The sequence below is a fragment of the Aythya marila genome (genome assembly GCF_965140915.1).
Source record: "Aythya marila genome assembly, chromosome: 15".
Lineage (NCBI taxonomy): Eukaryota > Metazoa > Chordata > Aves > Anseriformes > Anatidae > Aythya > Aythya marila.
In genome coordinates this window covers 12,348,959-12,371,071 of record NC_139056.1, presented here as the reverse complement: position 1 = coordinate 12,371,071, position 22,113 = coordinate 12,348,959, and the positions used below count along the sequence as shown (strand labels likewise).

General features: G+C 46.6%; 1 protein-coding gene across 1 annotated transcript in view; it reads right to left on the bottom strand.

Annotated features, from left to right (window-relative positions):
• ELFN1 (extracellular leucine rich repeat and fibronectin type III domain containing 1) overlaps positions 1–22,113 on the bottom strand; it is a 76,957-nt gene that overhangs the window by 42,641 nt on the left and 12,203 nt on the right. The window contains exon 2 of the mRNA XM_082772545.1: positions 205–337. The gene's annotated coding sequence lies outside the window, so the exon portion shown is untranslated. The remainder of the gene's footprint in view (positions 1–204; positions 338–22,113) is intronic.

Sequence of the window (22,113 nt, the reverse complement as noted above, 5' to 3'; positions counted from 1 at the left end):
GCACCAGCTCCTTCCTCTGGGAAATGAATGCCACGAGGGTCCCCTTTTTGCTTGGCTCCTGGGGGGGATTTCCAGGCACTTGAGCCCTTCCCAGGGGGACATGCCCTGTCTGTACAACCCCCACCTCTCTCTCCCATGCCCAAATGCCTCCCACCAGCCCATTTTTCTCCCTCTGGAGATGCAATTGGAAAGGTCGCCCCTTACCTTCGTGCCCGGGCGTCACTACTGGCTCCTGCTGAAGTCATGAACGTCTCCTAGCTGTTGTCTGTCGGGGCTGGAGGCACACTGGGCACAGCATTGGGGTCCTGCAAGATGGTCACCACACCCAGCACATGAACTGCAAGGAAAGAAATGAAAACGTAAGAGGGAGCTTCATCAGGGGTATAAAAGTGCTGGTTACATGAAGCTGTCCCAGGAACAGCACAGCTACAGTCACAGAGATGCAGGGACCAGACAAGTATGGGAAGAGGAGCAAGGAGAGGTACCACAGTGAGATCAGCTGCTCAACTCAGAAGTCAAAGGGAAAAGAAATCCACCCGCTGGCAGAGCAGGGACTGTAAGAAATGTTGGAAGGAGACCTGGGATTGAAGTAAGAAGAATGGGACAAACGGCAGATGGGGACTGAAAGGGATGGGACAGGATGGATAGCACTGGGATGCACAGGGAGATGGCACTGGCAGGTACTGGGGCAGAGCTCCTGGAGAAGCGAGGAGCCACCAGCAGCACCAGCCATCCAGCACAGACAGATTTTAATAAGCTTAGTCATCCTTTCACATGGGGATCAGTCTCATTATCACATTTTTAAGTCTTAATTGTGCTTTTATTGTCCTCACTGCTCACTTCTAGCCTCCTCTCTGTTCCTCTTTTAGTTTCGTTTGTCTGGCTGGCCAGGGCTCTGTCTTCACTGCTGCTGCCAAGCTCCTGCCCAACTGTGACACGAGACAACCAGCACAGTGAGAAGTGACACTGACCATAACAGTCCTCATCTCCACAACACTCAGCGTCTTGTTTTATTATCATCAACATAATAACAATAAGAGCAATATTAGTGACAAGCATTTTATTATTCCTCCTGTTATTATTATTTGGACATGACCTAGGAAGTATTTCAGAAAGACAGCTTGAATTCAGCATAAGATCCAGGCGAACAGGGCAGTTAATTAAACGTCAGAGTGATGGACAGAGCTGGGACAAGCCTAGAAGGCTATCAGAGCTGGACAACCTCTGACAAGTTGGATGAGAGATGGATGGATCTGGGACAAGTCTCAGACCTCTCCCTCAGCAAAGGCAGAGCCCTGCTACCTACCCAGATCTTTAAACTCAGCATTGCTCCCTGCTTTGTCAAAATTTTCCTGGAGAAAGCCACCTTCCAAGCTGCACTACTGATCGTCATCTTATTTGGTGACTTTTTATTACCTCCAAATGATGCAGAGAAAATAAAGAGCCCCACATGACAATATTTTTTAACCAGCATGTGTGTGAACTCACAGCAGGTAGGATTATTTTTTTTTTTAATTTTATTTTTGCAAAAGATTTCTTCTCCTTTTTCTGAACTAGACATTTGCAAGAGAGGCAGGCAGAGGACAGCGAACGGGGAGAGAGAATGGCAGCCGGAGGGCATTGCAAAACTCCAAGAATAAATATTACAGAAGGAAAGCAAGCCCGTGACAGATACCAGGCAATCCGTAAGTCATCTGGAGAGTGGAAAACATAATAGACTAATCAATCAGGTAGACAAAGGGTGAGAAGAGTCACAGAGAGGCAATAGGTAGTTGGAGGTCAGTTATGAAATATAATCTCTAAATTGGAGAGAGAAGGACAGTAGCACAAGAACAATGACAGGTATTTGAATGCAGGTAGGCGAACGCTGGATTGATTTCCAGGAGAGCGAGTGTCGGATGAGAATATTGTGGCAGTAAGAACAACCAACCTCACATGTCTGAGGTGGGGATGTATTCTGTACAGGGAGAGGCAGAGCTGGTGAGACTTGAAAGTGCAGCTCCATTTTGGAAAACGCTGTTAGAAAGACAGATGGTGGGATTCCCTGTTGCTTGTTCCTCTGGGTTTTTGGGCAAATTTTGTCAGGTCGGAAAGAAAAGAAGTGATGCTTTTCCTAAGCATAAGTCCTGCAAATGCCACCTGGGATCTGGAAGTCAAGCCAGATCCCTTCTAGCTTGTGCTTTCTCATCAGTGATCCTGGCATGAGTAATCTCTAATCTAGTTAGCTAAGATGCAGGAAAGCTGCACGCTACTATGCAAGAGAGATGGGGATTCTGCAGGTGAATTTAATTATTTCTTCTGCGAAGAAAGTGGGAGTTAATAAAGCACAACTCACTCTCCATTAGCTCTCTGGGCTGCGTAGTGACAGCAAGAGCTCGGGCAGCATCATCCACTCTGCTTGCTAAGCTGAGCAGGTAGGTTCCCATCACACCCAGCAAAAGTTTGACTTAGCATGAAGTCATTTCTACCGACACTTCTCTGACCTTACCCATGTACTACAAAGGTGTCACACAGTCCCTCTAACAACAGCTAGACCCAAGCAATTAGAGCTGAATGAACAATTAATAATGAATAATCTCTTTGGCAAACTCCACCTCATTTTAGGCTCGTGAAATGTTCACACACACATTGCAAGGTTCATGCATTTGTTTGTTAATGGAAATAACTTGCCATTTTTTCCCCTGAGCAAACAGCACCGTGGCAGCCCATCGAAAATGATCTGTATTCAGCACACAAGCTGTGCTCACGGGCTGTGCCGGCCACGTGGTGCTGTTCAGCTCCTGCTCTGGGTGAAGGACTTGAGTGGCTCCCAGGACTGCACATCAGGACTGCTGTTTCTTTCCTCCAAAATTTTCTTTTTGCCAAATCTGTCAGCGTTAGCACATGGACTGAGTATCAGCCAGGGGCATGGGTGAGATGGGAACAGAGCCACCGAGCACAACCTGAAGAGCTGAGCCAGTCCCACATGTGGAGCATCCTCGGCCAGCCTGGGCAGGTGGAATGGCCCCACTGAGCACTCTGCCCTTTAAATGGGCATTTACACGAGAAACACCATCCTAAGGCTATTTGTTTTTGCTTCCTCTACAGCTCATGGAGAGGGCTGGGTATCTCCAGTAGCCCCTGGAGTGGTGGACGCCAAGGAGATAGAGAACCTGGAGAACTTACGCTGGAGAACCCGGCTGATTCCCTTAATCTGGGTGCTTGGCTCTCTGTGCTCACCATGGGCTGGGCCAGATCCTGCTGAGAGAAGGGCAATGGTTGGCAGCTGAGGAGGTGACAACTCGCCCTGGCTGGCAGTGAAGCTGAGAACAACGTGTGCTCCGACAGACTGAGACATGCAGGGAGATAAGAGAGCACGGGGCAATAAATCAGGTTTTCAAAGCAGAGCATATTAGGAGATCAATGGGACAGATATTAGACTGAAGGAGCAAGCTCCAAAGAGATGGGAGCAATTCTGTTCCTCCTCCTTCCCCCTGTTGCTAAGGAATTTTTTTCCCCATTTAATAACATCCTCATTGTTTTTAAATGAGCAGCAAAGCCAGTGGGTTCCATGTGGCATTAGCAATGTGTTTGTGAAAGGGAAAGCAACTGGCTCCTAGCAGGATTTGATAAAAGCCTCTCCAAGCTCCGAGTGATTTACAGCTCGGGAAAACAAACACGGACTGATACAAATGCAGAGAGAGGCACCGACGGCACCGACATCCAGGTACACTCAATTACCAATTCATCAGCCCAAGTGAACTTGAAGGGCTTTTCAAACTCTACACAGCTCTAAATTAAAGGAAATCTTTAGACGGATAGCATTCTGCGATAGCGGGAGAGGCAGACTCATTTGCTGAGCTTCAGCTGGGGAGAAGGACCACTGGCGAGGGACAGCCGGCAGCTCCTGCTCCTCGCATCGCACCTGCATCCACATCTCCCTTCTCACCCACCCTGCCATGCCCTGGACCCCCAACAGCCTTTTTTTCTTCCTTCTCCTTGAAATCCTGCTTTTGCTTGCCCTGGAGGTATTTATGGCAAAGCTGTGAAAAGAACCGATTTTTTGGATCATTGGCTGGAACGAAAAAAAATGGAGGAAAAAAAAATCACTATACAGTGACCCCAAATTAGAATTGCCCAGGTTCTCTGTGGCAAATATATATATATATATGGTCAACCAATTGTTTAATTCAATATGAAACCAACTCATGGGAAATGCTTCATTTTCCCTCCATCCCCTGCCTAGAAATCCATTTCTTTCACAAGAAGAGATGATTTACAGCTTCCCAGCTCCACGCTCCAGCAGCACTGACACTAACAGGGCGTTTGATATCTCTCCCTGCTGCATGAAGCCCCCTCGGCAGTGGGTTTCAGTGCTATTGTAATAAAAACTCAGAGGCAGCTGGGGGTAGCGACAGCATCATAGGAACGGAGAGAGCCCGGCTGCTGCAAGGCTGTGGGAAGCTCTTTGTTAATTGTTCATGCAGAAACTGTTTTCATTTTGGTGCCTAATTGATATCTCGGGAAAATGATGTCTTCCAAAAAGGCAACGTCCTCCCTGGCTATGCCCAGGTGAGGGTCCCTGTGCTGCCCGTGCTGAGGGGCAGCTCGATGTCCCCAGAGCAGCCGTGCTGTCCCCATCCCCTGCCCCATGTCCTAGTGCTGCAGGATGGGAGAGATGAACCAGAGGATGGCAGGGTGGGTGCTGAGCTTGGCTGCCTCTCAAACCTTAAACCTCTTGGTGGTGTTGCCAGACAGTGAGGAGGAAATCCGCCTCTCCTTCTTCCCTCGACTTCTGCCTCCTCATCACCCCTGGCAAGCTTTCCCCACTGAGGCCATCTCCAAGAGAGCTGCATTTCAAACGCAAAGCCAGAGGCTCCTTAGCAAGGCTCTGCGTTCCTCCAGGACCTCATCTCATCCTTCACCCCCCTCTTTTTGCTAGCAGGACCAGTGGGGAGAGTCTGGCACCACGAGATGTCTGTTCACCCACCCTCTGTCTGAGTAGGGATGACCCACACCCCTGTGGGAGCTGCCAGCACCATCCTGCCTCCCTCCTGATGGAGCATCCCGCTGGGTATCCGTCCCCTTCCCTCCTCTTTCCTTAGGACTCCTCCAAAGACAACAGCCAGCCGCTCCACGGCTGGCTCTGGGCTGTTTAAAAGCACAGCAGGCATTTTAATTATTCACATCAAGCACGCCTTGCTTGCTAACCACCCTCTGAAGCTGTCCTAGCCGGCGTGGGGGTGGAGAAGAGCCCTGCCAGGCAGCTTCCCGTAGGCCAGCCCTGGGGAAAGCTTGAGTCTGCAAAACAGCTGTGACCGGGTGTTGTCACCTGAGGTGACAATGGAGGTGACACAGGGACACGTGGGTGAGGAGCACCCTGGCAGATCTGCCTGGTCCCACGTCCCTCATGTGGCTGCTGTTACAGCACCTCTGGTGCTCTGGACCCGGAGCATCCGCTGAAGGTTTGCCAGTGCTGTGAGCTGCTCTGCCCCATGCTGGTAGATTGGCTCTTGTAATATTTTAAGGGCGCTGGAATTACCAAGATGCAAGGAAATAGATTGGTACTTATGGAGCACAGCTGGGCGGCTTCAGACGAAGACAATAGCGAGGATGGCATGCTTCCTTGCTGCCTTGAGCTGCTCCCAGGGTTATGTGCAAAGAGCTGCTATGGAAATCAAGCCCTCCCCACCCCGCAGCAGCATCTCTACCTGCTTCTTCCTTCCTGGCACGATCAACAATACTTGCTGTGACAGCATCCGCTCTGAGGCACTTCTGACCCACAGACTGCAGGGGGCCAATCTTTCCCTGGGCCCTGGTGCCAGGGCCATAAGGCAGAACATGCTCGTTTTTTTGCAGGGGGAAATAGCTGCAGGAAGAAGGACGTCCCACCGACATGGCTGGAAGAAGACAGCTGGTTGCTCCTTTCCCTTGGAGGTCGCTCTCATTTATTTCTCTTATTTCTGACAATTATTAAATGGCTCTTCTGCCTTGCCTTTGCTCACCATCGCCTTGATATAAATTTGGAGGACTTCCAAGCATATTCATGACCTGCCTTCCCCCACCTCTGTGTGAGCAAGAGCCTCACCACGGGGAGCACCGAGCTTCAGGATCCTTCTCCAGCAGTAACATCCCACGGGCAGGGCCTGCTGCTGGGGCAAAGCTCCATTAACCACATCCCTCAGCCACAAAGCTGGGGTCTTGGAGCCTCCTGGACTGTCAAAGCCAGCCCCTTTCTTTTTAACCTATGAGGTTTTCAATGCTAATTTCCAGCACATGCCCAATTCGAAGCTCTAATAATGAACAACTGCTTTCTTCCCTTCCTTCTGATTTCATATTCATGAGTCAGGCTTTCCTGGCACTAAACGTAAATGCTAAACGGAAATCGCTGCACAGTGACATGTCTGTGTAGCTTCACTGTCCATTTATTTGCCTTTTCAAAGAGCTGCTGTGTTAAGCAAACATCTCTGCCTGGATCCTATCTGGGGGAGTTTGTCTGGTACGGCATGGTGCCTGCCGGGGTGGGGGAAGCGACTCCGTGTGATGGTGTCTCATAGCTCTGTTTTTGCTTCAGGGTATTTCTTCTACAATAGTTCAAGCTCAGTGAATACCTCAACCTTTTCTTGAATGTTTGCTTGAATCTTGGCAGGCTGCGCTCAGAGCTGACACAGCGAGGGCTGAAGCAGGGATCTCCCAGAGTGAAAGGCATCCATCGCTTCGGCTCGGATGGCACAGCAGACTCCCGCAGGCAGCAGTGGGCAGATGTCTTGGCAGGGGAGGCCAAGAGACACCTGTAACATCACTGGGCAAATTATTTTTTCTGGCAACTAGAAAATTCACATACTCATGCCAAAAAAAAAAAAAAATCCTTTTCGGGACTCAACTTATTGCCTGCTCCCCAAAGAGGGGGACAGAAAAAATCACGAAAAAGGGCATGTTTTTTGTTAACCATAATAGTGAAACCATATCAATGTTTACCTTGCAAGACTATGTTTTCATGTTCAATTGAATCTTTAAAACAGGCAATGGCAAACAGAAATGGCAGCTCTGTGCTCGTCCAGTGTGAGAGGCTGTGCCTCCTCGCGGCTGCCTCCACCGCAGCCTCCTCAGGGCTCGGTGGATGCTCTTCTCTGCCTTATGCTCTTGTTCCTTTTTCCCTTTCCTTCTGCAATTATCCCTTGACTTTCCCTGTCTGACTTTCCCCAAATGCTTTAAAAAAATGAGCGCACAGGGAGGCAAATATGACATCGGAAGTGAGGATGAGAGATGGACTTTGGACCATGAGAAATGAACTCACAAATGGGAGCTTCGCAACCGACCAGCTGAAGAGTTGTCCTCCTGCTCATGGAGGACATGCTGTGTGGCATGTATTCAATCAAAGTAACCAATGGGGACCACAGTTTGAATATTATCTACGTGGAACAGGCTCCTTGTGAGGAAATTATGCAGCAATATTTAATGATGGCAATGATTCAGCAAGTAATAGAAAGAAATAGTCCTTAAAACATCATCAACTTCCCATGGACAATTCCCAGGTGAGACTGAGGGTGAAAACCCTTTCATTAAAAAGCTATCCAGTTATGGTAAAACTGCCATATGTGTCTCACTGAGACAGAAGAAGTCTGGTTGTCAAAAGTGACTTCATCTTGAAAGCTGCAGGGAAATCGGAAAGCTGCTTCGCATTTCAATGGGGGTTTTGAAATCTGTCTTTAGGGACCTGAAAGCATAGCTAGATCTCACACAGCTGAAGGTGTCTTGCAGCTGGATGTCTAGGTTAAGGTAATTGTCTAGACTTCTTTTATCATCGGTGAACAGAGAGGCACACCAACCCCCAGAGAGTGATTCATTCTTCCTGTCTTAGACATCTATTTTTGGATGGGATGAATTACATTCTGGAGGTGTTGAACTTTCTCTACCACTATGGAGGAGTCTAGATGATGAACTTAGCCTAGACACTTAACCTTTGGATTGCTAAATTAGGCAGTGCTTGACTAGTGAGAGCAACCCGAGTTGTGGCAGTGCGGTGTCACAGCAATGGTAGGTTGGGAGCACTTGACCAGTGCCTACAGGGAGAGGATTCGAGGGAAGCAGAGCTCTCTGCAGGCTAGAGATGGACAAGCAGGAATCCCCTCTCCTCCTGATGGGCACGCACTGTGGTGATCTCAATATTTCACTGGGACCTGGGGATGCTCTGGTGCCTGACCATCTCATCTAAATCATTTATGTCATATTAAAGTTACAGATCAGATCCAATCCTTTCCAAAGCATTGCCTGAAAGTTGGAATTTTGCAGTCCTGGGAGGAAAGTAAGGAGGGACTGGCCTCTCATCTGAGTGTGGCCTTTCAAAAACGTCAAACCTTTTACTGAGTTTGAGCTTTCCTGAGATTAGCACTCCCAAGTATCCAAAAATCAACGGTTTAGTTCTGAAAAATGAGGTGTATTTTTGTACTTATCTTCCCAGTTTTGAGCAGCCATGTCTTGCAATTTTAAGGGTTTGGTTACAACCTTGAGAGCTATTTTGTACAGAAATGTCTCCATTCTCAGCTTTGCTGTAGGCTGGGATCAATGATAATAACCTACAAAGGAGATGGAGCTATGTGGATGAGGTGGACGTGGTATAACCACTGTAGTTGAAAGACACCTTTTAACACATCAAAACAGAATATGGAAACGAGTGGTGTTAGCTGTCCAATTGCTATTGCTAATCCAACCCTAAAAGTAATCCCACTATCCTTGAGAGGGCTTCTCACTATGAATCTTCCAGAAACCAGTGAGATTATTGTTGCCATGACTGTAGTGGCTGCCAATTTCAGTCCTTTCAGAAAAATCTATACACCTCTCAGAGCCATTGTGCCCAAACTTCTCCAGCTTCCATCGCTCCAGTGTAGCATGGGCAGGCTATCTGTGCAAAGCCCAGAATTGCACAGGACTGCAGGAACCCCATAGGAAAACCAGACATTGCCACTTCAAAGATCAATATGAGAAAATGAAATAGAAATAGGGGAATAAATGGATGGAGCGGTTACCAGAGGAAGGCCAGACTGCCATTCATAAATAGCTTTCTAAAGGAAATGCTTGCAGGTGGTTCTGAGGAAGCAGTTAAACTATGAGAAGCACATCAGAGCCCTTCTCTGAGTCCAACAAACATGCAAGAGGAGGGCAAGTAAAATTCAAGAGGCTAAAGACAGAGGTGGAGTGTTTTTTTTTTCACTATACAGAGTAGTTGGTTTGATTCACAAGGAGGAAGATTTATGTTCTTTCATTGGTTGTACTACTGCCAGAGAGGTTCAGAATGCAGCTGATGACAAAGAGCTGGCAGCTGGAAGCCCAGGGGTCCCTTAGGAGCCAGGGAAACACCTTGGGGACTTTGGTTCTTTATACCAACTGGCTTGGACCAGTCTGAAGAAACAGTGCTTTTCCCTGTCTTATCTGGAAAATCAAGATGGATCATGATTATTTAAGGGGCTGTTCATGGTACTCATGGGAATGTGTTCAAGAGAGGGCTGAGCAAGACTTTGGCTCATTGTCTGGCAGTCAAAGTAATGTAGACGTGTGGGACTGTGCAGCTATCTATCTAGATACACACACGTGAACGACACACACACTTCTCACAGCCTAGTGATATAAATTAGGTTCCTGTAAGTGGAACAGATTTACTTAAAGACAGCCCAGGACGACAGATTCAGCACTAATGGCTTGGTTTCTCCTTTTCAGCTTGGTTTCTCTTTTTCTGCCTGCTTCAGCCATTGAGTGACCTGGAACAAGTTTCTACAGCTGTGCCTCAATTTCCCCAAATATAAATACAGGCTAACGTTACTGTGAAGTGTTGGAGATCTCCTAAGGAAAGACACCACATGAGAGATTTTTCTATTTTAAATACTGAAAAGTGCTAGCCAAACGCTAGTTCTTAAATACAGCTGGTGAATATATAAGGAATCGATTTCTGCAGAAGACTACATTATTTAACTGAAAAGTCAATAATCATCTTACATACCAGCATTTAAATATTTGATCAAAAACGTTCATATAACAGAATATTTTTGGTTCAGATTGTTCTCTGGAAAGCGGCAAAAACACAGCATTAGACTCAGTATTAAATACTATGTTGACAGAAAACCCAAATGTCAGTATGACCATCATAGAAAAGATATTTTAGAATATGTAAAATTAAATGACTCAGGATTACTCATGATGTTATCTTACAAGAAGCAGTGAAAGCTCTTATTTCAGGAAAATTCTTGGAATTGATAACAATGTAAAGAAAATATAGTTACAAAAAGCTTCCTCCCTTGATAAAGAAATACAAAGCCTTCAAGCTCCAAATAGGAACACTGTAAACCACAAGCAAGACAGAATACTAAAAAGTCTAACAGAAATCTCAATACATAATCAAGGGAAAAGGAAAAATCACAAATAAAACTGGCCAAATGAGATTTCCATGAAAGGGGTAGTAAGATAAAAGAATTTCATATGCCTTCTTACAAGGGAGCTTATATATATGAACAAAAATATGGAAATTTTTCAGAACAAATGCAAAACTATTTAAATAAGAGTATGCAACTCAGTCGGGGAAAAGACAAAAAAGCCGCAACACTATGCTATCAAACCAATGCTCAAAGGGCTACAAGTTTTTTCAGTTCCTGGCAAGGCTTGTGACCAGTTGGCTTCGCAGCCAGGCAATGCTGGTCTTATGCTAGGATACTTTCCAACCAGAAAGTCACATTTGAACAAAAGTAAAATTTCTCCTGACACAAATTAGTACTGTCAAAATCACATTTTAAAACAATAATATTAAAAGAAATATTTGAATAAATCAAATTTTTCATTTTGAGACTTCTGGGGAATTTTTCATTTCTATTTTTAACACAAAATTAAATCTTCAAACATTCATATCTAAATGACATTGAAATTAACGTGAAATATGCTTTCAAATTAACTTAATTTCATTCTACTCAGAATGCAAACAGATGACAAAATCTTATAATTTCCTGTAAGCTACAAATTCGTGTATCATTTTATTGCTAAATTTTTAGGCAGGTATCCATTTGAGAATTTGTACCAAAACATAAGAAAAAGGTAGACTCTTGAAAACTGTAAGTTATGTTGTCATTATTCTGATATGAAACAAAGGGAAACCTATCAGCAAACATGCCTTCTGCCCACAGAACCAGACCAAGATATTAGCACCAGGAATGTCATCTGTTAAACATCCTCAATGAACAGTGAACTGCACCCACTCAACCTCAGTTTAGAAAAAGGGATTTAAAAATATTTTGGGGTACAGTAAAAGCATCTGACAGTGTAGAGTGGTCATTCCTTGTGAACATACCCTTTTTTGTCTGGATTTGGTGTATATTTAGAAATGCTATAAATATCTTATATTTAATCAAATAAAATAATGTTTTGATAGATGATTCACTCATTTAATCTCCCCAAAAGGAAGGCTGCAGATAAGGCTGTCTGTTTTCACTGCATCTGTTCATCTGGCAGACCAAAATAATTTGAAAAACCAGCCCTTTCAACCCAGATGCTATATTTCCATATTTCTGATGCCATCCTGCTTCCAAATATTTCTTCAGAGTTACATGAATTAACTAGTGTACAACAGATAAAAGGTTCAAAAATAAGTACTCAAAAAAGTAACGATTGCATGTGATGATGACTTTTGAAGCTCAAAACAAAAGCTGTAATTTCCTGTCCATATATAAAAATAAACAAACAAACAAACAAGTAAATACTTATGGGAGAGATTTAGTTCATTGAAAAATTTTATCCCATAGGGTGCTTGTTTATAAGTTTCAGAATTAAACTGTAATCTAGAATGAAGTATGCAGTTTCCAACTAGGTAGATAATGCATCATTTGTATGAACTCCTTTATTCCTGGTTTCTATTTATTCCGTTAGTTACTTCAACAACTACGCAAGATCTCTTTGACACTATGAAAAATGTGCAAATATAATTATGCTTTATTTTTAATTAATAAAACATATTAAATCAAATATATCATGCTTCAAATAAAAGTACTGGCCAGAAGAACAATGGATATGTGGGATGGAAGTTAGGAATAATTCATATTAAATGCAACTGGAGAAACCTTCCATCTCTCTAGGTCTTCTCATGACCAACTGTAAGGAATCTGTCCACAAGAAAAATCTGTCATATAAGACAACACTAGGCTTGTGCTGACCTATACCAAATGGAGTTAATTATATCAGTGCAAAGTTTGTACAAGGTATAAAGCAAGGGAAAATGAACTCTTTCCTAAAAAAAAAAAAAGGTCACAAGATACAAGATAATACAATTTTCCACAATTATGATCCTCCTATTTTCTCCTAAAGCACTTGATCATCAGGAAAACAGCCTAGAAGAAGACATTACACAAAGTACATAGGATTTGTGCTCTAATAATGATTACATGGTGTAGTCACAGAGTCAGATTTTAGCTGCGATCTACTGAGCTGAAAAGACAGGTTTTAACTCCGCAGAAGTTGGATTGTAAATTTACAGACTTGTGGAGCGTGGTGACAGGCAGGAGAGCAAAAGAAGAAAATATTTGTCGGTGCATTTAGCATGACTTCGTGACAGCATCGAGACCTAACTGCTGTCAAGATTTTTATAGACTTAATTTCAAGGAACAGATAATAAAAGGAAAAAAAAAAAAAAAAAAAAAAAGCAATTAAAATGAGTAACAGTGAGAGGGCCCTCTTTGCCTATACCCCTTATTATGCAACTTTACAACTACAAAATCATGTTGCATTGTAACATATCTGAGCTGGGGAATTTTGCTATTATCAGGCAAAAACTATAGGTAAAACCCCTGCAAAGTCTGAGTTAAAAAAATTAGCCATCAAGAAAGAAGCAACTGCCTTCGCACTGGCAAAAATGGATTGGTAAAATAACTTGATCAAGTAGCTATTGCATGTAATTTGATGGCAAGGCTGTATAAAACTTAATATAGCTTCTATTGTGCTTTTTCCAGATTATGGTCTTGATGTTACTGACTCGTGAGTAGTGCTGGAGAAACTGCAGTGGGGAGAGGAGCTTCCAACATGTAATTTGGTTTTGTCCTAAAATACAGACATATTGTCAGGAAATAGTAACTGTTACCAAAAATACTGCTGGAATGAAAAATATTGTGTTCTCTCCACTGGAAATAATCTTAGGAGAAGAAGATACCAAAATAGCTAGCACTAAAACACAAAGTCCCTGCAAGGAGAACATGCCCTGATTCAGCAGACCAGGTAAATACACGGGAGCTCTCCCAGGTGAAATCACGCACACGTGTTAGGGTTTTAAGCACGTGCTTACACCTCCCTGGAGGCAGCTGGATGCATGTGGTTTTAGTGCCCTTCTGCCTCGGCTGGCAGTGGGGATCCTGCCACCTCCCCATGACACTTTGGAAGCTGTGGCACCAGGCATGGGGCAAATGGGGACCCAAGAGCAGAATTAATCTGAAAAAAAGCTGAAGAGCTGTAAAACTCAGTGTTGTCTTTTTCCTGCAAAGCACAAAATGAGAGAGGAGTGGAAGAATGGAGCATTGAAGATGGGATCGAAGAGATTTGTGGCCTGATGGTTCGCAGAGTTGAGAGCTCGTTGGATGCTTTGATTCTTAGCCTTGTCCTGGTGCCTGCAGAGGGGACAAATCCATCTCTGAAACTTTCTAGACTTGGAAAACCCAAGTATGGAGGCAGAAATCAAGGGAGCAATTCCACTGCAATCTGTGGACATGGATTAGAAGTTTGAAGGTCCCAGGCTTTGTGTTTTTCAGACCTCCACATCCACTGGTGGCCTCTGTGAGCAGATCACGGATAGAGGCCGGGCTGAGGTGTGCGAACCTCTCATACCTGATGGCAGCAGCCGGTGACCATCCCTCACACAAGAGCAGAATTGCTCCCACTGTGAACCTTAGATCCAAGGACAGGCTGTTAAATATTTACTTCGGAATCCGAGTTTTCATTTTCAGCTGTTTGATCTTTTTTTTTCTCCTCATTCCTCATTCTTGAGTATTTAGTTCCATCCCACAGCTCCTGAGTAAATGTGTTAAAAATAAAATAACAACCAGGGGTGGGATTTTCCAAAGCGCTCGGCACTGCCTGCCTTGATTCTCTTTGAAGTCAGCAGGAGTTTTATTATCAACTTCTATGGGAGTGGTTAAGCCGATGCTACACGTCGTGATCGTGCATATTCATGAAGCAAGCAGCGTTCGCTAATGGGACATGGATTCCAGGGGCTGATAAGACTTTCGTGGGAAAGCTAGTTGAAAAAACAAGCAGCTCCATGAGCACCAGAACTAGGAAATCCAGCTTTCCTTCAGCTTGACTGACACGGGCACCAGAGCAGGTGTGTGTGCTGATTGAAGTCCTCTGGGTGGGGTGCTAAGATGTGAGCTGTCTCCCGAATGGATTCACCAGCATCCCATAAAGTCTCTGTACAACATGGCAGTTTTTTCCTCAGCAGAAGTAGGGCATCTCTCTTCTACCTCTGCCCGTCTGCTCAAACCTTGAGGGAACTTGCTGTTTGCGAGCCCGCCAAACTCCATCAAATTCGGCTGGAATTGGGCAAAGCACTTAAAAGCTGCTAGGGGTGCACACACATGTATGCACACACTCCCTGAGCAAAAAATCCACATTTTTGCAGGAAGCCACATTAAGGCCTCTCAGAATCAATCTCAGAAGAAGTAAAGGAGGTGATTTCAGACCAGCTGAGCAGCAAAAAGCCTCAGATGGATGAACTGTGATCCTCTGAGAGTCTCGGCTACGGAGAAGGTGCTAAGAGAAGGGCAACCCTTGAGGAGAGAGGATGTAGACAAGAGTGCGGTCCTTGGGAGGACTCAGGAAAATGGCTTCTGAGATAAAAGTACATTCCAGATAAGAAAGTGATGTATAAAAACATGGCAAATTTGCTCAAAGTACTCAAAATATCTAAAAAATGCAGCATTTTATAAGGTGTAGTTTTGGGGGATGGAGGCACGGTGCTGCTGGAAACCAGGCCGTTTGCAAGCATATTTGGCTGTGCAGAGAAAATGAAGGGAAGCAGCAGCAGTGACTGGTCCCCTTGGCATTAGGGCTAAAGCAGCCGAAGAGGAAGACAGAGAGTGCTGGATACGGTGCCCAAAGTCCTCTCCTATGTGAATCCAGACTCCCAGAAACAAAGCCTGGCAATGAACCTCCCCTGCCAAGAGCAGCCTGCTGCCAGCCCAGGTGCTCCCACACGCTGTCACTGCCTTTGGCACCGGGGATGTCCACAGAAGAGGATCGATTCTCTCGCCACCCCACAATTTCCACACCGCTGACAACTCAGAAAACAATTCAAGAGGGAATTCAAAGGATCTGTTGAAATTTCAACGAGGAAATCTGAGTGAGCGAGCATATGTAAATAGAAAGAATGAGTAGCACATAATTACATCAAATTGTTACTTAGCAAGGGAAGTAAATAACCCAAAATATGCAGAGCAAAAAATGGCGATGAATTAGAACTAATTACTTAAGGCTAATTAAAATAAGAATGGCTTGAATTGAAATATGTTAATAGCATTGAACCTGCCACCTACGAGGGAATTTAAATAAAAATGATAATGTTGCTTCAACCTTCACCTGACGGGGGTGGGAAGTCGGGTTTGGGAGCTCAGTGCTGCTCTGGGGGTATTTATTGACAGCAGCAATGCATTATTTATGATCGCTTTTGGAGCTAGAATCTTCTGGTGGGTGCAGGACTCCTGGCCACAGGAGGAAAGAGATTGTCTTGGATAATGGATGTGGGGACAGTACCGCAACAGGCCAAACCTAAATCCCTCGAAGATGAATAGATCCCAGGGTGCCTCCTCGTGCCAGGAAGGGCTATAGCTGAGAGTAAAAGAGAAGCACAGAGGTAATGAGATCCTGGGGAAGGAAAGAGAAATGGGGAGTAGGAGACAGAGGGAGCGAGCGGGAGTGGAATAGATAGGGGGAGCCTAGAGCCATGACAAATTATCACCGGTTTCAATTACACGAGCCTGCTGGGCTATGAAATCCACCGAAGGTCACAGGATTCCTGTCTTTGCAATTAAGAAACAAGCAGCTCTGCCGGCTCCACCCCATGGCCCCACTGTCATGTTCCACCCAGTTCCCCTGGGTCACACCGGGGATGGAAGCTCCTCATCCCTCTCCTGCTGTGGGGTTCACACAAAACCCACGATCACCCTGAAGGGGATGCTGGGTGGCACACAGGGCAGCACCGCAGCCTTTCTCTTTTATTCCAAGCATCCAGGTTGGTATCTGAGCCAAGCGAGCAGAGAGCTGGAGCCAGGCCTGCTGCCGGCTGATGCGTCCAACTGGATTCCTCCTGGAACTGTGCAGCTGGGAGAGGTCACAAGCCCAGGGATGATCCGGTCCCTGCTGGCGTTTTTGGGAAGCTGTGAGCCGGCAGCAGAGGTGCTGCAGTCCCAGGGGCCCTGCCCTGTCTGGAGCAGCCTTCCTGGAACAGACCAGCAGCTGAGCCTGGGCTGCAAAAACCGCTCAATAGCATCGACAGCATTGACGGGTTCCCCGAGCCCTGTGCCGGTGATGGTAACAAGCCTTGGATCGATTGCCCGAACTGCAGGCAGTGACCTATGGATGACCACCTCAGCATTCGACTTACACCAAAACCCCAGCCCAGATGGTGGGATATATCCTAGGAAAACAGCCTAGCAAAACATGCTCGAGGTAAATCCATACCGGGGCAGCTGTAGGTGATACCTGCTCCTCCAGCCTCCTGCACAGAAAACATCACCTCCTCAAAAACCATGTTTCAGACCGCACAGCAGGGTTGCAGCAAGACAGGAGGACCCTGAAAACCTTCTGCAAAGGTCCTGGCATCGCCGCTGCTGCCTGCTGACCCCGTGCCTGCCCGGGAGGGAAGCCCTGGCACCGGCGAGGACGTCGCCGCGGCAGACACAAGCAGCCGGCTGCGCGACGCTTCCTCTTTGTCTCTCTGCTCGGTGTAATGAATCCTGCCTCCCACTCAGAGCTGCTAAGTAAGAGAAGTTACTGTGAGTAATCCCCGCTTTGGCGTCTTCTGCTGTAATCGCAGAGAAATCACATTAGCTTTTTTTTTTTTTTTCCTAGGACAAGGAGAAATTCATCAAATTGCAACCCAGGGAGAACACACGAGAGAGAGAGAGAGAGAGAGAAAGCCAACAACAACACACACGTACCCTGCAAAAATCCCAAAGTTGACATTTACATTTCAAACACTTATAACAGCTAAACAAATAACAGTAATTATATTATTTGCATACTTTGTTAAATAATTGTTTGTTAGGTAAAAGGAGCCTGTGTGCGTGTGCGTGAGGAGCGGATGCTTGCAGCCCCGGGGAGGCAGAGCAGCTGCTCCTTCCCTTCCCAGGTGCCCCATTTGTTGCACAAAAAGGTGACAAGCACCCCAAAGCACTGGTGTGGGGGGACTGTGTGCTGATAGATGGGAGGTGCAGGTATGGGATGGGCTCTGGAGGACGAGGATTGGGGTATGAGCCCTCCTGAGCTGCCCCACAGCCCCATCACCTCCCCAGGACGTGCTCCATGATGAGCACCAGCCCTCGCCATGGCAAAGCTCCCATGCTCCGAGCGCTAATTTAGGACTGCAGAAGTCCCCAAGAAGCAGGAGAATTTCCTCTTGCATCTGCAAGAGCATCTCAGCTTTTATCCCTTCCTGCTCAGCTCCTAGGGCAGACAGCTAATTGAAGGGTTTTACTTTCTTGCAGCCCTGCAAATGCCTTTTAATCTGCCCAACTTTCCCCATGAATGGTTCTCTCCTGTCTATCCTCTCCTCTCCCCTCTTTTTTTTTTTTTTTTTTTTTAATAGACCTGGATGACGCGAACTGGTGGAGAGAAGAGAAGCCTTCTGCCTCTCCTCACACGGCCGGGGAAGGTGGAGCGGAGCCAGAGCCACCGGATCTTTTCACACCTGGCTGGAACCAGGTCAGGCAGCTAATGCCTTCCTCGGGCTCGGCAGTGACTTGTTGGAGGCAGACGAGCCCTGCTCAGCCCCCCGAGCGCTGGGAGGAGGAATCCCAGCCAGAGACATACGTGGGAGAAGGCAGAGAGGGACACACTGCCAGGGAAACCAAAACCAGAGAGCTCTGCTCCGTGCAAGGGGAAGAGAGACAGCTTTAATCGAGGCTTGATGACTTTGAAACTGTCCCTCGTAGCCTCAATTAAGGCAGGAGATTTCATTAACCGGGGGAGCAAGTGCTCACGCCCCGCTGATGGGCACAGTTCCAGCTCCAGAGGTTAATGCTGTCCGTGTGGGTTCGTTACTCCAGCAGCACAGACGTGCCTGATTCCAACTTCAGCTCCATATCCCCTGTGTGCTGTGTGATTCCCCGAGCACCGGCAGGGAAGTCACAGCCCCAGGGAGGTGCCCGGACACTTGCTGCTGCAACCTGTGCTGCTCGTGCTACCATTGTACCACTGAGAGCATCCTCTGGGGATGGGGAAGAGAAATGATGCTCTTCCCTCAAAGCAGTTTAACTGGAAACATTTGTGTTTTCCTTTTCAAACAAAACTTTCTCCTGATTTCTTTTTAAAGTTGAAAGAACATCATCCAGTTCAGCTCTGGTTCTTTCAAGTGGAAAGGAGAAATATTCGGCTTTCTTTAATGACTGCTCTCTCCTTTCCCTCCCACTACCATGCTTTTTACTCAGAGTGAGAAAAAAGGGAAATGAGGGGAGGAAAACTAACAAAAAGAGAGGGAACTTTTTTTTTTTTTCCATTAGATTTGAGTAACAAGTAACTGGAGACAATTTTTTTTATTTTTTTTTTTTTATGTTTTATGAACGATTTTGAAGGATGCAAAAGCTTTATGCAAACCCTTTTATGTGGGTCAAAAAACCTTTTTGCCAGGATTAAAAAAAAAAAAAAAAAAGAAAAAAAAAGAAAAAAGAAACTTAATGTGTGTGAAACAATGTGGAACAGCTCTAAAAATAGGTGGTGAAAGCTTTGCCCCAGTGGCCTGCACATCGCTGCCCCCTTCTCCTGCTTCCACCCCGCAGCTGAAGCGTGCACAGGGCACACTGTGCTGCACAACGAGGGCTACACGAGGGTCGGGGATGATTTACACTCACTTTGCACAACTGCATACAGTGAAACTGTTGCGGGGTTGAAGGCTGATGCCTTCTCTCCATGAGGACATCCCTCACCATGTGATCCCATGCTCCTGCATCACCTAACAAGGAGCGCTCCATGTCGTACCCCCCTGCTGCTGCATCACCCCTGGCTTGCAGGGCAGAGCATCCTTTACGCCAGACTCTGGTCCAATTTAGCCAGCCATACGAGACACTCATTAAAAAAAAGTAATGAGCAGCCAAGGCAGTTTTTTGTAAGTTTTGTGATGAGGTCGACTTGCCGGGGAATGCAGTGCTCAGCGTGAGACAACGTCCTCGTGAAGGTGGCAGCGGGGAGGGAGGAGATGCTGGCATCACGGCTCAACACAGCTCCTCAGCGTGGCAAGGAAAATAAAAAAGCTGAGAAAACACACACGTAGCACCTCCAGAAGAAGAGAGGGGATTCGACTGCAGGTCACCACTGTGGCTCTGACCCTGACAAGAGCAGTGTTGGCCCCGAGCAGGGCTAAAAGGGTTGATCCCGCTCTCGGCTCCAGCCCCATCAGCTGGAGGGGGTTTGGGCAATGTGAGCAGGGTCAAGGCAGCAGTCAGAGCTGTCCCTGCAGCTCACGATGTAGGGGGAGAGGCTGGCATGTGTCAGCCAGGGCAGAGCTTGGGAAGCAGGCTCGGCTTAGGACAAAAATTCAGAGAGAAATGAAATGCAATTCCTCTCATTAAGTGCAAAATAAAATCATGGAAATGGACAAATTTTGCTTCAAAAGATACTTAACACTTCATTTTGCTTCATCTCTTTTTGAATACTTCTTATAAAACACAAAGGCTTTAAACAAAAGGTCATTAAGAGAGAAAAAAATTGAAGCTCTTCTTGCAAGAATGAAAAAGAAGGCATCTTGACATTTTTAACAGGTCTTTTTTGTCCTCTTTTCCAAAACGAAAATTAATCAACGCTGATTTGATTTCACACACAAAAGCCCCTTCCGTGGAGGTGGCATTTGCTGACGGAGAGCGGCTTTGACAAGGGAACTCCAGCCGGTTCCGCTGGAGGAGCACACAAAACGCCGCACACCGGTAGGGCACACGGGCTGCAGGCACACTGGTCTCCCAGGGTTCACAATAAATCCCAGCCTTTTTCTGGGTCAAGAAACTCGTAGCTGTCTGGAGGTTATGCTAACACACCAGGGTTTGAGGACTGATGTCGAGATCTGAGGAATTCCTGTTGCCCGGAATAGAAACAATGAAATTGTTCCAAGGCACCATTTATTCCCAGGTGCCTGGGAGCTGTCATTTCTGGGGAAGATGAACAATCTGAGGAGATCTAATATCTTCAGAAATAATTCAGGAAGACATTTCATTCAGCTCCCCCTGTGGATAACGAGAGCAGACGCGACTCGCGTGAGGCAGAGGCAGGGGAGGACAGCGGGGATCTGACCACCAGCTCTCCCCAAACCTGCTGTGGCCAAGCAAGGGGCAAAGATGAAGGTTTCCAGCAGCTCTTCCTGGAGACCACATGTGGTCCACAGGGGCTGGGTGGGGGCAATGAGGATGCAGAGACGTGGTCACCACAGAGCTGGCAGATAGCCTTCTATCGCCCTGCCCCATCTCCCCTAATCACCAGGACAGTTTTCATCCCTAATGATGTCTCGACCTGCTAAATCAGAATGAAATGGCCATTTTCTGAACGCCTCCAGAGGCTTCAAATATTTGGCAATGAACAAGGATCTGCAGTCACCTGCCCCTGCCAGGACAGAGACGGATGCCACCGCCTTCTGTGCACAGCAGCAACGTCCTGCTCACCCTGGGGAACTTGGTGCTGGCAGCCCCAGAGAGCTGCCAGGGGACAAGACTTGTGCAGGTTACAGGATCTGGAGATGTAAAATCTTCCTCAGTGTCCTCCACCCAACAGTAAGCTAACCAAAATCCTCTCCTCTGCTAGCAAGCATGGCACATCGCTCCCATGGCTCTCAGGGACTGGCTCGCAGGGCTGATTTCCACACTTCCCTGCCTCTTGCTCCTTCAGCAGCACAAATCTCTCTTCTTCCCTGCTTAACACAGAGTCCCCTGCCTTAAAAAATGAATTCTGAGCCATTCAGGCTGTCAAGCTCTTTTCAAGCATCTGCTTGTGCTTGTTCCTGGGATTAAGCGTGACAGTTACCTGGGAGAGCATTACCACTCCGTCCTGCTCTGGTGGAAGGCACATGCCTGTGAGAGGGAGGACTGGCACAGGGATTGCTTGTGCAGGGATCGTTCTGGTCCCCCTGCCTTGACCTCTCTGCTACTGTAGCATCTCTGTTCCCCCCGAAAAATGCCTACTTTTTCTTGCCTCTTTTTCCTGTCAGTTCTAGTCTAAGGACTAAACAAGGACCAATATGGACTGGTCGAGCTGGGCACAAGCAGGGGGTGCTATGAATGGCTCAGTGCAGAGTGTGGCCTCAGGCAGAGGATGGGAGCTCCAGCCTGCTCTGGAGAGCCCATGCTGGTTTAGCCAAGTGGGAGGCTAAAAATCGTATTCAATGGGAAAGGGATAGGGTGTGCCACAACAAGGCTGACAACAGGAGGAGCAGACACTCAGCTATAGCATGAAAGGCAACGGTCAAAAAGTGGCAGCCAAATCGGTCAGTGCTCCTTTCGGACCACAACCCTAGCAGTGACCGCCTTTTCTTGGTAACATTCCTCTTTGAGATGTAAAAAGCCCTAAAAAGTGCTTCCAATATGAGACAAGACCACATTGAGCCTGGGGACCAGGACCAGCCCTGCCCCAGCTCCGGGCAGCATCCTGCCCCGGCCTGCATTCACCTCCCCACGCACGCCACATCACATCATCTCGGGTCCCTATATCTATGTCAGGGAGCAGGAAAAAAATGGCAAGGGAAAAGCAAACAAAGCGAACGGGAAAAAGCTTAACAAAAACAGTGGCAAAATCTTCCCACGCCACACTGTGCTTTCAAGTAAATGAGGCTAATTAACTAATTGCCTAAATTATTAGGGCTATTTTTACTCTTGTATGAAGGGTTGGCATTGCTGCTGATTTCTTAAGAGTCAGCGATGGACTCTC